Source organism: Rhinatrema bivittatum, chromosome 2 (genome assembly GCF_901001135.1).
Source record: "Rhinatrema bivittatum chromosome 2, aRhiBiv1.1, whole genome shotgun sequence".
Classification (NCBI taxonomy): Eukaryota; Metazoa; Chordata; class Amphibia; order Gymnophiona; family Rhinatrematidae; genus Rhinatrema; species Rhinatrema bivittatum.
This window is the reverse complement of record NC_042616.1, coordinates 521,459,412-521,473,415: the sequence shown is the minus strand read 5'-3', so window position 1 is coordinate 521,473,415 and position 14,004 is coordinate 521,459,412.

Below are 14,004 nucleotides of genomic sequence, written 5' to 3'. Positions count from 1 at the left end.
CACACTAAAACATCCCTAAAGCCCACCCCGACCCTTTAAAATAAATCCCCCACCCTCCCGAACCCCCCCAAAATGCCTTAAATTACCTGGGGTCCAGAGGGGGGGTCCCGGTGTGATCTTTTACTCTCGGGCCTCCGGTGCGTTGTAGAAATGGCACCGGCGCTACCTTTGCCCTGTCATATGACAGGGCAAAGGTAGCGCCGGCGCCATTTTGTTTTTTGTTCCCCGACGTCAGGAGCGTAGGAGATCGCTCCCGGACCCCCGCTGGACCCCCAGGGACTTTTGGCCAGCTTGGGGGGGCCTCCTGACCTCCACAAGACTTGCCAAAAGTCCAGCGGGGTCCAGAAGCGACCTCCTGCACTCGAATCGTTTTGCCATACAAAATGGCGCCGGCCATACGGCGCTACCTTTGCCCTGTCATATGACAGGGCAAAGGTAGCGCCGGCGCCATTTCTACAACGCACCGGAGGCCCGAGAGTAAAAGATCACACCGGGACCCCCCCCACTGGACCCCAGGTAATTTAAGGCATTTTGGGGGGGTTTGGGAGGGTGGGGGATTTATTTTAAAGGGTCGGGGTGGGTTTTAGGGTTGTTTTAGTGTGCCGGTTTTCCCGCCCTCCCCCTTCCCCCGATTTACGATTTTTGACGATAAATCGGGGGAATTCCTATTAAATATCGCCTCTAACGATTTTTGACGATTTAAAATATATCGGACGATATTTTAAATCGTCAAAAAACGATTCACATCCCTAATAAAAAACCCAGTAAGGTTGAGAAACAGAAAAGAGATGGGCTGGAGGAAAAACTTGTATTTTTATGTTCAATTATTTTTTCTGGGGACAAATTCCCCAGTTTAACCAACAAAGAAATCTGGTTTGGATTGCAGAGCAGTACAATAAAATGGAGATCCAGAAGAGAGGTGGAGTAGGTGGATAAATGTTTTTCAGATTTATTTTCTGAGGACAAAACATTTCAAGAAAACCAAAAAACAAGCAAACAGGGTAGGAAAACTAGGCTGAGATCCAAACAGTAAACAAAGGGAAACACCAAAATTCCCATGCTGGTACATAATAGGCAAGGCAGGTAGGCATATTAACAGCATGACCCCTAAGAAGATATATCAGAGACAAGGCAGGTATGCAGAGCAGTAGCAGCAAAACCCCTAAGGTGGTATATCAGGGGCATGACAGGCATCTGGCAGCAAAACCCTTAAGGTGATACATAAGAATCATTGCAGGTATGCAGAGAGGTAGCAGCAAGACTCCTAAGGAGGACATTTAGGTCTGCATTTCAGGCTCTGCTGGATGTGTCTTCTTTTAAAACTATAAACGAACAAGCCTGCAAAATTTCCTGACCACCACTTACCTTATCTATCAGGAATTTGACACTATATCCAGGCCTGGTCTCGATACCTGGGCCTCGGCCCCAACCCAGGCCTGACACTAGTGCCTAGTCCAGAGGGCCAGTCCCAAAGCCTGTGCCTCATCCTAGGCTAGGGCTCAGGTTGGGAGGCCCAGTACTGATACCAAGGACCGGACAACATGACAAGGCATTGGGAACCCAGGCTCTGGACCTGGTCTTGGACTATGCTGAGGCCCAGGTGTTGGGACTTGACTTCCAGGCTGGATCCCAGAATCAGAACTGAAACTCAAGGCCTGGCTCCAAGATTGGACCTGGGCCTGGGCCCTAGCCGAGGCCGAGGCCTGATATCAGAAACCAGCCTCTGGAACAGGTCTTGACATGAGGCCTGAGCCTTGGCTGAGAGTCATGCATCAGGACCAGGCCTTCGGATCTTTCCCTGGCATTGGGCCTAGGCCAAGGCCCAGGCATTGGGACCCAGCCTCTGCTTCAGGCTCCAGCATTGGGCCCAGTCTTGACACCTGGGTCTTGGCCTGGTCGCAGTCCCAGGCACGATACTGATGCTTAGCCCATAAGCCAGGACCTGATGACTGTGATTTGGCCTAGGCCAGGGCTCAGACCCAGGCCTGATACTGGGGCCTGGTCGAGAGGCTGGTTCCCAATGCCTGGGCCTTGGCCTAGGCCCAAGGCCAAGGCCAAGGCCAGAACTGAAGGCCTGGTCCTGATGCCTGGCCCTCAGCCAAAGCTCATGCCTGATGTCAAGACCTCTTCTAGAGGCTGGGTCCTGACACCTGGGCCTCGGCTAGGGCCCAGGCCCAGGTTCAATGTTGGGGCCAGGCCTTGAGGTTCAGTCCTGACACTGGGACCCAGCCTGGAAGCCAAGTCCCAACACATGGGCCTCAGCATAGTCCAAGACCAGGTCTAGAGGCTGGGTTCCAATGCCTTGTCATGTTGTTTGTGTCTAAGAGGCCTGGTTCTGATGCCTGAGCCTAGGAGGATGGGTCCCAAGCCTGCTTAGGCTGATGCTATGGTGTCGGGATTCATCCTCCAGATTTGGCTCCAGCATCAGGCCTGGGCCTAGACCAAGACCCCAGTGTCAGGGTCTGGCCTCCAGACTGGATCCAAGAGTCAGGCCTGGACCTGGGCCTAGGTCCCAGTGTCAGGACCAGGCCATCGAGACTGTGTCTTGCATAAGTCCTTGGCCAAGGTCGTGGTGACCTACCATGGCCTAGACCTATGCAAGTCCGAGGCTTCAGTTTGGGCCTAGGCCTCGTTGACGGATTGCCCCCTTGACCAGATAAATGGGGGCCAGAGGATCTTGGGCTAGGCAATTTTTCAGGTGGGACAAATGGGTATTGGGGATGGGAATTCTTGGGAAGCCCTGTTTCTTTTTTTTTTCACTATTTATGTATATTTGATTTTTTTTTTTTTTTAATGAAATCAACATTAAACAAAATGAAATTCATGTGGAAGCCCCCCTCCCCCTCAAGAATGGATGGAAAAACAAAACACTGGCTTACAACATTGTATTTAGACTGGGACTTAATTTATATTATTTGTGTGTTCACAAACAATTTTTTGGTGATATCCTGGTGAGAGGTTCCCATTCAGAACCCCGAAAAGAGGATCCTCTTGAATGGGTATCTGGTGCTTTTGAAAAATGAAAAAAAGTAATATTATTTAGCGTGCAGCATAACAAAGGTCACAGATTTTCTACTATTGCTGATCACTCTCTTCCTCTTAGCACATACTGGACACATCAGTAAAACTGGAGAATTATAACAATCACATACTGTTTAAGGAAACTCAAAATATTTTGTCTTGCCCGAGTTGGAAGAATGATCCACCAAAGAATGTGCTTGGGTTTCTAGGTGATAGCTAAGAAAATCAGCTTCAAGAAAAGGATTCTGGTGGCTATGTCACTGGTCTGTATCACCCCTTCTCTTATCAGTCAGCTAATGGGTAGAGACATGTGACTTCCTATGTTTTGTTTTGTTTTGTTTTCAATCTACTGTGCATCCTCAAAGGTGCCACAGCACAGCTAGGAACCATCTTTAGCAGTTCAGTTGCCATAGGTGGTTCACAGCCTCTGAAACATTCTTACATTTAACAGCTGTCTTTATAAAAAATAAATAAAAAGCAGAATGTGTGAGTGGCAGCAGTTTCCCTTTTATCTCTAGGTGTGTCAGTACCTTTGTACATGCTATAACTACTATTTACTTGTCTTTTATGTGCAGTTTCTCTATGAAGTGCTGGAGAAAAAGGAGATGAGGTGAAATTTTTTACCAGAGAGATAATTTTCCTAATATGGGCAATGGAAACGGTGACCATATTTTGTAGCTGATACATCAAGATATAAATAGGCTCATATACTGTCAGTTCAGATAGCTCAGGCACTGACCCTTGATGTATAGATTTCCTTTGAGTGGTGTCTCACCTTATCTAACACATCACACTCATGTATATGTGATTGAAGTTTATCAATAGGTTACAGAGTATAACAAGTTTTTCTTAAAAGTGTTTAAGTCAGAGCTTACAAATATGACCTAATATAAATAATTGCCATTCCCGAAGCTCATTCAATCCAGCAATACACAAAAAAAGGTCAAGGTTTCCCTTTCGCACTTCCTAACGCCGAGGGTGATACTATTTCTTCAGATACACACACAGGAAGTGGTCGGCGTAAAACAGTCTCTCAGCAGCACCCAGATGAGAGGTCGTTCAGAGGGTCCAAAGGAGGAGGCCAAAGCCAAAAGTCCAAGGTATTACTTTTTCCTACCTCAAACTCTCAAGGTGACAGGATTTCACTGTTCCTGATTGGTTCTGAGCTCCTCATCAGAAGCAAATTTATATCCTTGCTTTGCAGAATATCTCAGAATCAGCTTTTTTTTTTTTTTTTTTGCCACCCCATACCTCATCAGAAATTGTGGTGCAGATGCAAGCCTGTTGTCTCAGGGCATCAGTTCATATTGCCAAGAGACAATTTATGTTCTCTGGGAGTATGTAGAACATGAAGAGACTGTCCTGATTCCTTGTTCTGCCAAGCACCATTTTTCATAAGCATGTCAAACACAGCAGAGATATAGTCCAGCGCATCTGCAGCATTAGTCTGGTGAAAGCTGTGCTTCATAAAGCCTTGCCTGCATTCCATTTGTGCTTAGCTTGTTTGATCTTGACAAGTTGTTCCTAGTGTTTCTCTGGTTTGCCATTAGTAATATAAATGAAGAGAGTGTTCCCTGTGCATGACTGCTAGAAATGGCTGGAATCATTTTTTGTATATGTATGTACTTATTTTGTTTATTCATTTTTATGTTGCTTATGGGTTTTTTTTTTGTTCACTGCTTTTGTTCACTGCTTAGAAGTGTTGATATAGCTGTTTATACATTTTATAACAAAATAAATAGAGAGTAAATATGTCAGGGAGGAAGCCTTTATTTGAGGCTACATTTCCCACTGCCTCTACCCTTCCTATCCTGGATTGTTCTGTATAATATTGTCATCAGATGTAAAGGGGTAAGCATTGATTATTCTGTGTAAGAAAGATCTTTCATTTGCAATCTGAGATGCTAATGTATTTATGGGAAGTAGAGCTGTATGTCAATTAAGAAGAGGGTAGAGTATATAGATAGAAAAAAATCAAGTTTTATAATGCTTTCATATAACTTTGCCATCCATGAAAATAGTTCATGTTTTTTTTACCTTACTAAAACATAAAATTTTGTTGATGAAAAATATGAGGTCTTCTTACTTTTTTATGTATGTATTCATGCTGTATTTTGTCAGATTATTTCTTATGGATTATGACTATATTAGTGTTTGAGAGGACATTTAAATGAGACTGAATGTTGAGAGAAGTATAACAAGTGATACTGCTTTCTTGCCATAAATTTGCTCTGTTAATTTATGAGCATGCTCTGTGTGCATACTTTGTCCAATTACAAGTATTACACATGAGAAGATTGACTTTGTAGGAGATTCACCTACTTCCAGTTTGGTCTTGGGTACACAAGAAGGCTCCAGTGTCCTAGATATAGAATCAAGGCTCTGAAAAGGATTACGGAAGGGAGACGTGGCATCGTTGGAGGGGTGCTGTGATCCAGATGTGTGTGGAGTCGGATGGTGAGGTTATCACAGGGTGGAACCTGCAATTGGAAGTCCAGGTTCCTGGTCTTTCAGGCAGTCTGGTGGTGACATGGGCTGGCTGTGTGTGTAGATTTACACCCAGGTAAATGTACCTAGGTAAACTACCCACAACATTTTGAAAATTAAAAATACATAGTTTTCTTCCCTGACCTTATCCTATCCCCAAAATGCCTATTTTTAAAGTTGTTTTATGTATTTGTGTTATTCCACAATTTGGATAATTTTGACCTTTGATAATCTATATTATGTGTACAGAAGTGTAAACCTGTGTTTCATGCAGGTAGATGTTGACTAAGTATTTGACACTCCACTCAACAGTTAATGACTGAAAGCAACCAATGGGAAATTTCAGTGCAATACAGGAAAATGGGTCAGTAAAGGAAATTCCAAGCAGAGAAGAAGAAATTTGACTTTATTATTCCTCTTATTAAAATGGTTGTGTACATGACATGCTATATGTAATATTAGAATTACACAGGGTAGCTCTATAAGTTTCTGCCCTCTGGGCTCAATTTATAAGAAATCATGTGACTTTTGGCTTACATTCTAGAATTTTTGCATATTTTGTCATGTCAGCAACCTTGAATAAGTCTACAAATCTAATCAGTGTAAATTCACAGTGCAGTAATAATAGCTTCATAAGAAACTATTTTCAAATCACCCTAAAACTACCCATCCAAGAAGGTTTGAAGACCAGAAGATTTCAGTTTATCTCTAAGGACTTTGGTTGAGTTAAAAGGACTTTGTTTTGGTTTCATAGAAAAACAAATTTCAAAAAAATACTTTCTAGAAAAATTGCAAAACTAACAAAAAATTGTTGTTCATTCAAAGTTTTGCCTTCATTTGCATTATTACTGTTTATGTAAGCTTAATGTGTTTTTGTATTTCAGATTTCCTGTTTTTGCTACTATAAGAAATGATGCCTGTTAACCCAGATTTTTGCTTTGCAGAACTTGGTATGCAGTCTCTTTTCATATGCCTGGTTTTCTGACCATATCTCACCAATCCTGAAGAGTTGCATTAGTTGCCTATTGAGAGGCAGATCATGTTTGAAACTTTATCACTGGTGTATAAATATTTATATCACCTAAGACTATACTACCTGAAATAGCTGCTTATTACACTCTGACCAGTATGTTACTGTCTCCTCAGCATGCATGCACCAGTCTTCATCCCCTCATTAGGAGTTGGAAAGCTGACATAGATGAGGCAGAAGGACTTTAGTTTATATGCCCATATTTTGTTGAACTTTGTTTCTCTTGAATTACAATTGGAGCCTAGTTTTCTGGCCTTCTAGGAAAACATCATGCCCTGGCCATTTGGCCAGACATTTGCATAGTGAGGAAGTTGTGTAATCCTCTTCATTTCTTTGAAGACCATAAATAGAAGAACAATATATCATTTTTGTTCTGAAACTGTGTACGGTATGTAGGTAATTCCCTGCTGGATTCCCTAGCCAGAAAGGAAGATAAACAGGATGGATAGTTCTATCCTCTAGTGAAGTCAAAGTGGAGTAGCCATGAGAGATCATAATGAAGTACAGCAATAAGGCACAGCAATTATATTGCTTGAGAGCTTAGTTCAAACCATTTATGAAAGCAATAATTGATTATGTATTGGATCTCTATTGCAAGAAAAGCTCCAATATTTGGATGTATATTGATTACATAAAAATGTTATATCTGAATCCATATTGTGATACATCATAAACCATTTAGGAGTTGTGTTTAAAGCAAGGTGTTCTATGTTAGAACTGACTAACCAAAATGTGATAAGAATTTGAGGTTTATGAAGTCATATCTCTCCCTTAGCCCTTGTGTCTAGGATACAAGACTGATCAAGCAGCACGTGCCTATAATTAAGCCCTTCAATTTCCTTTGGCAGCTTGAAGGTAGATTCTGCAGCAAGGCTTAGAAATGCTGTGTCACCTTGCTTTTTTTAAAATTTTTGCAGCAAGTGTGGGGCATATTTGCAAAAATGTACATATAACAATACACTACTTAATGTGTATGTGCAGCAAGCTACTATAAACCAGGTTCCTGCCCCCATAAGCTTATCATGTGTTGGAGCCTTACAATGTGGATCGAGCTGTGTCTGGATCTGAGTGATGTATTTTGGACCTGCCAAAAAGGGTTTTTCAACCCTGTAGAGGATACAAGTCACCACAGCCAAGATAAAGGAATATAAAAATACATTAAACCCCCTGTGTGTTCTCCTGTGAATGATAAATGTTCTGCAAGAATCAACATCCAGCACTCTTAGTGTTAACAAGTTGGGAAAAGGGCTGTACTGTTTAGCCTGCCCAGAGAGCAGCACTTCATAGCCAGCAGAGGAGGAAACCAAAGGAATGCTGGGAGACCATTTAAAAACAAAAAGGTGCAGTTTGGCTGGCTCTTTCTGTGTGTGAGGGGCAGGGACTGCCAGGAATTGGAGCCAGGAACCAGGAAGAGATAAGTGTATCTGGAAGCTCTGCAATCTGTTCTTCTGCTGAAGAACTAATCATCAAGATGGAGAGACAGAAGTCTGCGCTCTGAAGAAATAGAGAGACAGACAGCCGTTCTTGCTTCATAGCCAAGCTACATGTACAATCCCAACAAAGGACAGAAGATCCAAGAGCTGAGAGACTGAGAGACTTCCTGTCCAGAGATATCCAGGCCAAGAAGCACATGACTGGATCACCCTCCTAATAGACTGAATTAAGTAATCTAAATTTTGCAGAGAGAGCATTTTAGCAGAGGAGGGAGAAGGTTTAAGTCCTTGCCTTTTGTCACAAATTCATTATCTCATCTTAACTGCTTCTGCCTTTCAGCCAAAGTCAAGCATAAACCCTTGCCACAGCCACGCTAGATAGGGCAGGGAAAGAGAAACTGATGGACCGTAGTCTTTCTGTAAGAGACTGAAACTAGGCTTGCTTTCTGTCTAGTACAAAGTAAAGCAATTGGGGGAGTTCCCCAGGAAAGAGAGACCTTCCACGTACCGCAGTGCTCATTTATTTGCTTTAACATTTAGCCAGCTCCACCATCAAGAGGGACTTTTTCATTTTCTAGATTTTTTTTTCCATACAATTTTGTGTTTGGGACAGGGTGCACCCTTTACAAACTGGTAACATTGGGGGATCTCTTACTCTCCCCCCCCCCCCTTCAGAACTCAGAGGTAAAGAAAGTTTTTAAAAGTTGTGTGCTTTACTGCTTCCCCTCCCCCACCTACCTTTCTCTATTATTTATTTATTGTTTTTTTTTATATACCAACATTTGATCTCAATTGAGATATCACATCAGTTTACATTCAGGTACTGTAGGTATTTTTCTATCCCCAGAGGGCTTACAATCTAAGTTTGTACCTGAGGCAATGGAGGGTAAAGTGACTTGCCCAAGGTCACAAGGAGCGACAGCAGGACTTGAACCTTGGTCTCCTTGTTCATAGTCCACTGCTCTAACCACTAGGCTATTCCTCCTTAAGGGTCTTTATTTTTTTTACTGTCCATATGAGTACGTTGGTTGCCCTGGCTAACAGGCCATACCCAGTGTTATTTTTGCATTGTTTGATTTACAATAAGAAAACTGCAGGTTTATATTATACTTTACTACTGTACTTTTCCCATTTAGGCCTAGATTCTCTAAGGTGGCAGACCTTAGAGAATCTGGCAGTAACGGGAGGCGGGGGTGAAGCGAGGGGCAATCTTGTGATAGCCAACAGCGATCGCACCTCCGCGGTGTGATTGCTGCCGGCTTTCACGCTGAATAACTACACCATAAAAGGCAATAAGGAATCTTACCTTTCTCTGCCAGCGATGTGTCTGCAGCATTGGCCCCTGGTACCGCCCCGACTCCTCCTCTTCTGGGGCCGACTCCGCTCCGAGCTAGCTATCGCACGCGAAAAGGAACTTTTTGCGTGCGATAGCGTTAGAGAATGACCCCCTCTATGTTCTGGTTGGATTTACTGTCTATTTACACAATACTAGTAAAAGGGTTAATTACTGTTTTATTCTGGTGTGATGATTTTATCTGGTCAGTGGTGCCACAAGTGAAAGGTTGTGCGGGAAGGGCCCAGAATTGAGGTATTGGGGTGACCGATCCCCCACTAAGGCTATGAGCCCAAAGATAAATCATTTTAGTAAATATAATATCTCATATGGTACTCCCCACCGCAAGCGTAGGGGTAATTCATAGTCTGTACCAAGGGAGGGCCCCCTATGCAAAGTCAATTTTCTTGAACATAGCTGCAAATATTTTATTAAATAATTGTTTGCCTGTCTTTGTTGCATTAGTTAAAAAAACACACCCTTATTTTCTTTTTCCATCTGTTCTGTCTTTTGCTTTACTTTTCTTTTCTTTTTTTTCCATTTCCTTTCTTCTACTTTTTTTACACTACACATCTTTACAACAGCCCACTTTCACCCTTCCATAGATTCCTTAATTTGTTCCATCTCCATTCACTTCCAAGTCTTTCCTTTTCTCCTTTTTCTCCAGTGTTTCCCTTCCTCACTCTCACGTCTTCATTCCACTGACACTGGCTTCCATCTCACTTCAACACCCCCGCTCTCCAGTAGACAATAACCTCCACCTTTCTTCTTTTCCTAGCCTTCCCACACACACTTGCCCCACTACCAGTTGACAGCTCCCTGTCTGTTACTTAGCAGCAGCACTTGTCACCACTACTAAGAATCTCCTGAGAGTTAACGCTGGCTTGCTGCAGCTCACAGTGCAGGAGGCCTCAGGAAGTCCTGAACAGAGGTGGCAGGGAGCTGGCAACTGGGCTGAGGGGATGGATGAGACTTCCTGCAATTATAGGACATTTGCCACAGAATTGGCAGGAGACTGGGCGCCTGTCCTATAATGTTTAAAAAAGCATGGTCAATCTAACAATGATTTTTCATTGCCATCTGGTACATGAAAATACATTCTTTAAAGCATTCTACTATGACTAAATTGCAAAACAGTCTCCAGTATTATTTTTCATTAATGGATGGGAACATAAATGAAGGAATAGGAATAAGCCTTTTTCCTTCAATTCTTGACAAATGTTTCCCTTTCTGTTTCTCCACATCTGTGGTCCTGAGATTCTGAAGTGAAATATAATCCTTGCTTTGAACATTCAATATAAAAAAAAAAAATTCCATTTTGTGATACATTAATGAGCTCCGCAGCTTTGTTCCAGGACATTTATTGATCTGACTGGGATACAGGATACAAAGGAGAAGCCTCAAGCTTTGATGCAGAGAATTTGCACTGATTTATGCCTTGCACCTTACAAATTGCACGAGGATTGCACCAAATTATAACTGGCACCAAATCAGTGCCTTCATCTGGGCCAGATATGAAGATTTTTGCATACACTCACCCCAGTTATCAAAGGTAATGACACTACATTTATGAAGCAGTGACTATTATTAGAATCTTTCCAATGAGCATGCAGATTAATTTATTAATGCTCTGTGAATAATTGACACTAGATTTCAGTTAGACACAAGTAAGTGTTATAATTGAAATTTGTCCATACATATGTTTTGAAACTTGTATAAGTAGGTGCAAATTATAAACACCTGTTGAACTTGGGGCACTTTCATGCAGAGAAAGAAAACCAATCTTTTTAGATCTAGCACAATTTTCATTGCCATGTTTGCATTTTTTTTTGCTTAGCAAATAATACAAATTAACAAAATCATTAGCGTGGTTATAAGTTTAAAATATTTTAACACATCTGGAATCTGATTCACAGCATTGTTTCCCCTAGAGACAGAGAATGAGAAAAAGCCTTAGTGAAACTGGCTCTTAATTTTCAATTTACTTAAAAAAAAATTGAATTTTTAATTGAAATAACTAGTAAATAGATAATTGTAACAAACTTACCCCGGGATCCATCATTTCTGCGGGAAAAAAAAGGGGCAGGGCGATAGTGTGCAGCTGGCTGCATCGCGGCGGTACAATTTCACCCACTGCAGTGCAGCTGCATCGCACAGTATCATCCTCATAGCACCACAGGAAAAGGTGGTGTTATTTCCCGTGGTGCTGCCAGGCCATAACCCTGCCCAAACCCTACCACATTCCTCTCCTTCCCCTGACTTAAATAGTAAAGATGTGATTTGGCCGAAACTTTCGGTTTGGCCTTCGCTATCGGCCCGCCGCAGGAAATTTCATTTCCCAAGGTTCGGGCCGATTTTTTTTTCGGCTGCCCCGAAAATGAACTTTCCCGAAATTTTGGGAAAATCTGCTTTGCACATCTCTATAATCCCCCCCTCCCGACCCCCCCCCCCCCCAAGACTGACCGAAAGCTCCTGGTGGTCCAGCGGGGGTCCCGGGAGCTATCTCCCCCTCTTGGACCGTTGGCTGCCAGTATTCAAAATGGCGCCGATAGCCTTTGCCCTTACTATGTCACAGGAGCTACTGGTGCCATTGGTCGGCCCCTGTCACATGGTAGGAGCACAAGATGGCACTGGACATCCATTGCTCCTACCATGTGACAGGGGCTGACCAATGGCACCGGTAACCCCTGTGACATAGTAGGTCAAAGGCTATCGGCGCCATTTTGAATCCAGCAGCCGAGGGTGTGAGTGCAGGAGATGGCTCCCGGACCCTACGCTGGACCACCAGTGAGTTTTGGTAAGTCTTAGGGGGGGCAGGAGGGGGGGATTGTAGTTAATTTAATTTTAACCGGAACGAATAAGAATTGACATATAAACGTATCTGGGGCCCCCCTCTCCGAATGCAACGTATCTGCCCCCCGATGAATACGAATCCCGAATGCAACGTATGGTGTCCCTCTGCACATCCCTACCAGACATGGATCACAAATAAGTTTCAGAATCAAAAGATACAGTATACTAGGCCAAACTCACCTATGACTAAGGTAGATGATATAGAATCCACTTCTCTGAAATTCTCCCTGTTCCATGCACAGATCCCCAGAGACAGGAAGAGATCTGAAGTCTCAATGCATAGATGAGACAATGGTATAAAATATAGGATACAGAAATGTAAAGAAATGGTCAACCTTTTGGGGAAGAGGGGAGTCTTTTCTGAAAGAACAGGCTCCACTTCAACCAGAGTGGAACCAGGCTGCTGGCACTAACCTTTAAAAAGGAGATACAGCAGCTTTTAAACTAGAACAAAGAGGAAAGCCGACAGTCACTCAGCAGGGCATGGTTCGGAGGGAGGTATCTTCAAAGGATACAAATGAAATGGGAGAGTTAGGGCATCCTGATACAGAGGCTCCAATAAAAGCAAAAGTAGTTCATGTGCCTATAAGTAAAAAAACATATGAGTTAAAAGATTCCAAATTATCCTAGTCTACTGAAAAACAGGTTATTAATATCAACAAAACACACACTTTGAAATGTCTGTATGCCAATGTCAGAAGTCTAAGAAGTAAGATGGGAGAGTTAGAGTGTGCAGCAGTGAATGATGACATAGGCTTAATTGGCATCTCAGAGACTACATGGAAAGAGGATAACGACTGGGGCAGTGCTATACCAGGGTACAAATTATACCACAATGATAGGGTCGATCAACATGGGGGTAAGGTGGCTCTTTATGTTCAGGATGGCATAGAGTCCAATGGGATAAAGATCCTGCAAGAGACTAACGCCCATGGTCAGGCCATGCACGCAACAAGTGCATTTTAAAAATGGCTCGGCCATGAGTGTCTCTCCCAATACATGCAGAAGTGCTGGATTTGACGAAAGGGGCAGACTGGGGGGTGGGGTCTGGGCAGGGAGGGGTGGGGTGGGGTGGAGGCTGGCTGGGACAGCAGCCAGTAGGTTTTGTCCTGGGGACATGTATGCCAAAATAAGAAACAAAAAGCAGGGAAAGGGGGTTTTGGGGTTGGGGAGGAGAGGAGAGGAGAGGAGAGGGAAAAAGGGATGCAGAGTAGCTAGGGGGATAGGGAAGTTCCTTTCCAGTCCGGTCTTTTATTGGAGTGGACTAGGAGGGAACTGGGGAAGGCCCATTTGCATCACACATTTTTTTTCATAAATTCACCCCCTACATGCGCATGTGCACGCAGACATCAGATTTTATAACATGCGTGAAGTGGCACATACATGTTATAAAATCAATGCGTCCATGTGTGGGCGCGTTTTTTTTTTTTTTTTAATCTACCTTAATATGCATAGTAGAATCTTTATGGGTAGAAATCCCATGTGTATTGGGGAAGAGCGTAATACCTTCCATCTCACCAAAATGATAAGACGGACAATGAAAAGCCAAGAGAAATAAGGGAAGCTAATCAATTTCGCAATGCAGTAATAATGGGAGATTCTAATTATTCCATTATTGACTGAGTAAATGTAGCATCAGGACATGCTAGAGAGGTAAAGTTCCTGGTTGTAATAAATGACCTCTTCATGGAGCAATTGGTTCAGGAACCAACAAGGGAGGGAGCTATTTTAGATCTAATTCTTAGTGGAAAACAGGATTTGGTGAGAGAAGTATTGGTGGTGGGGCCACTTGGCAATAGTGATCATAACATAATCCAATTTGAATTATTGACGGGAAGGGAGACAAT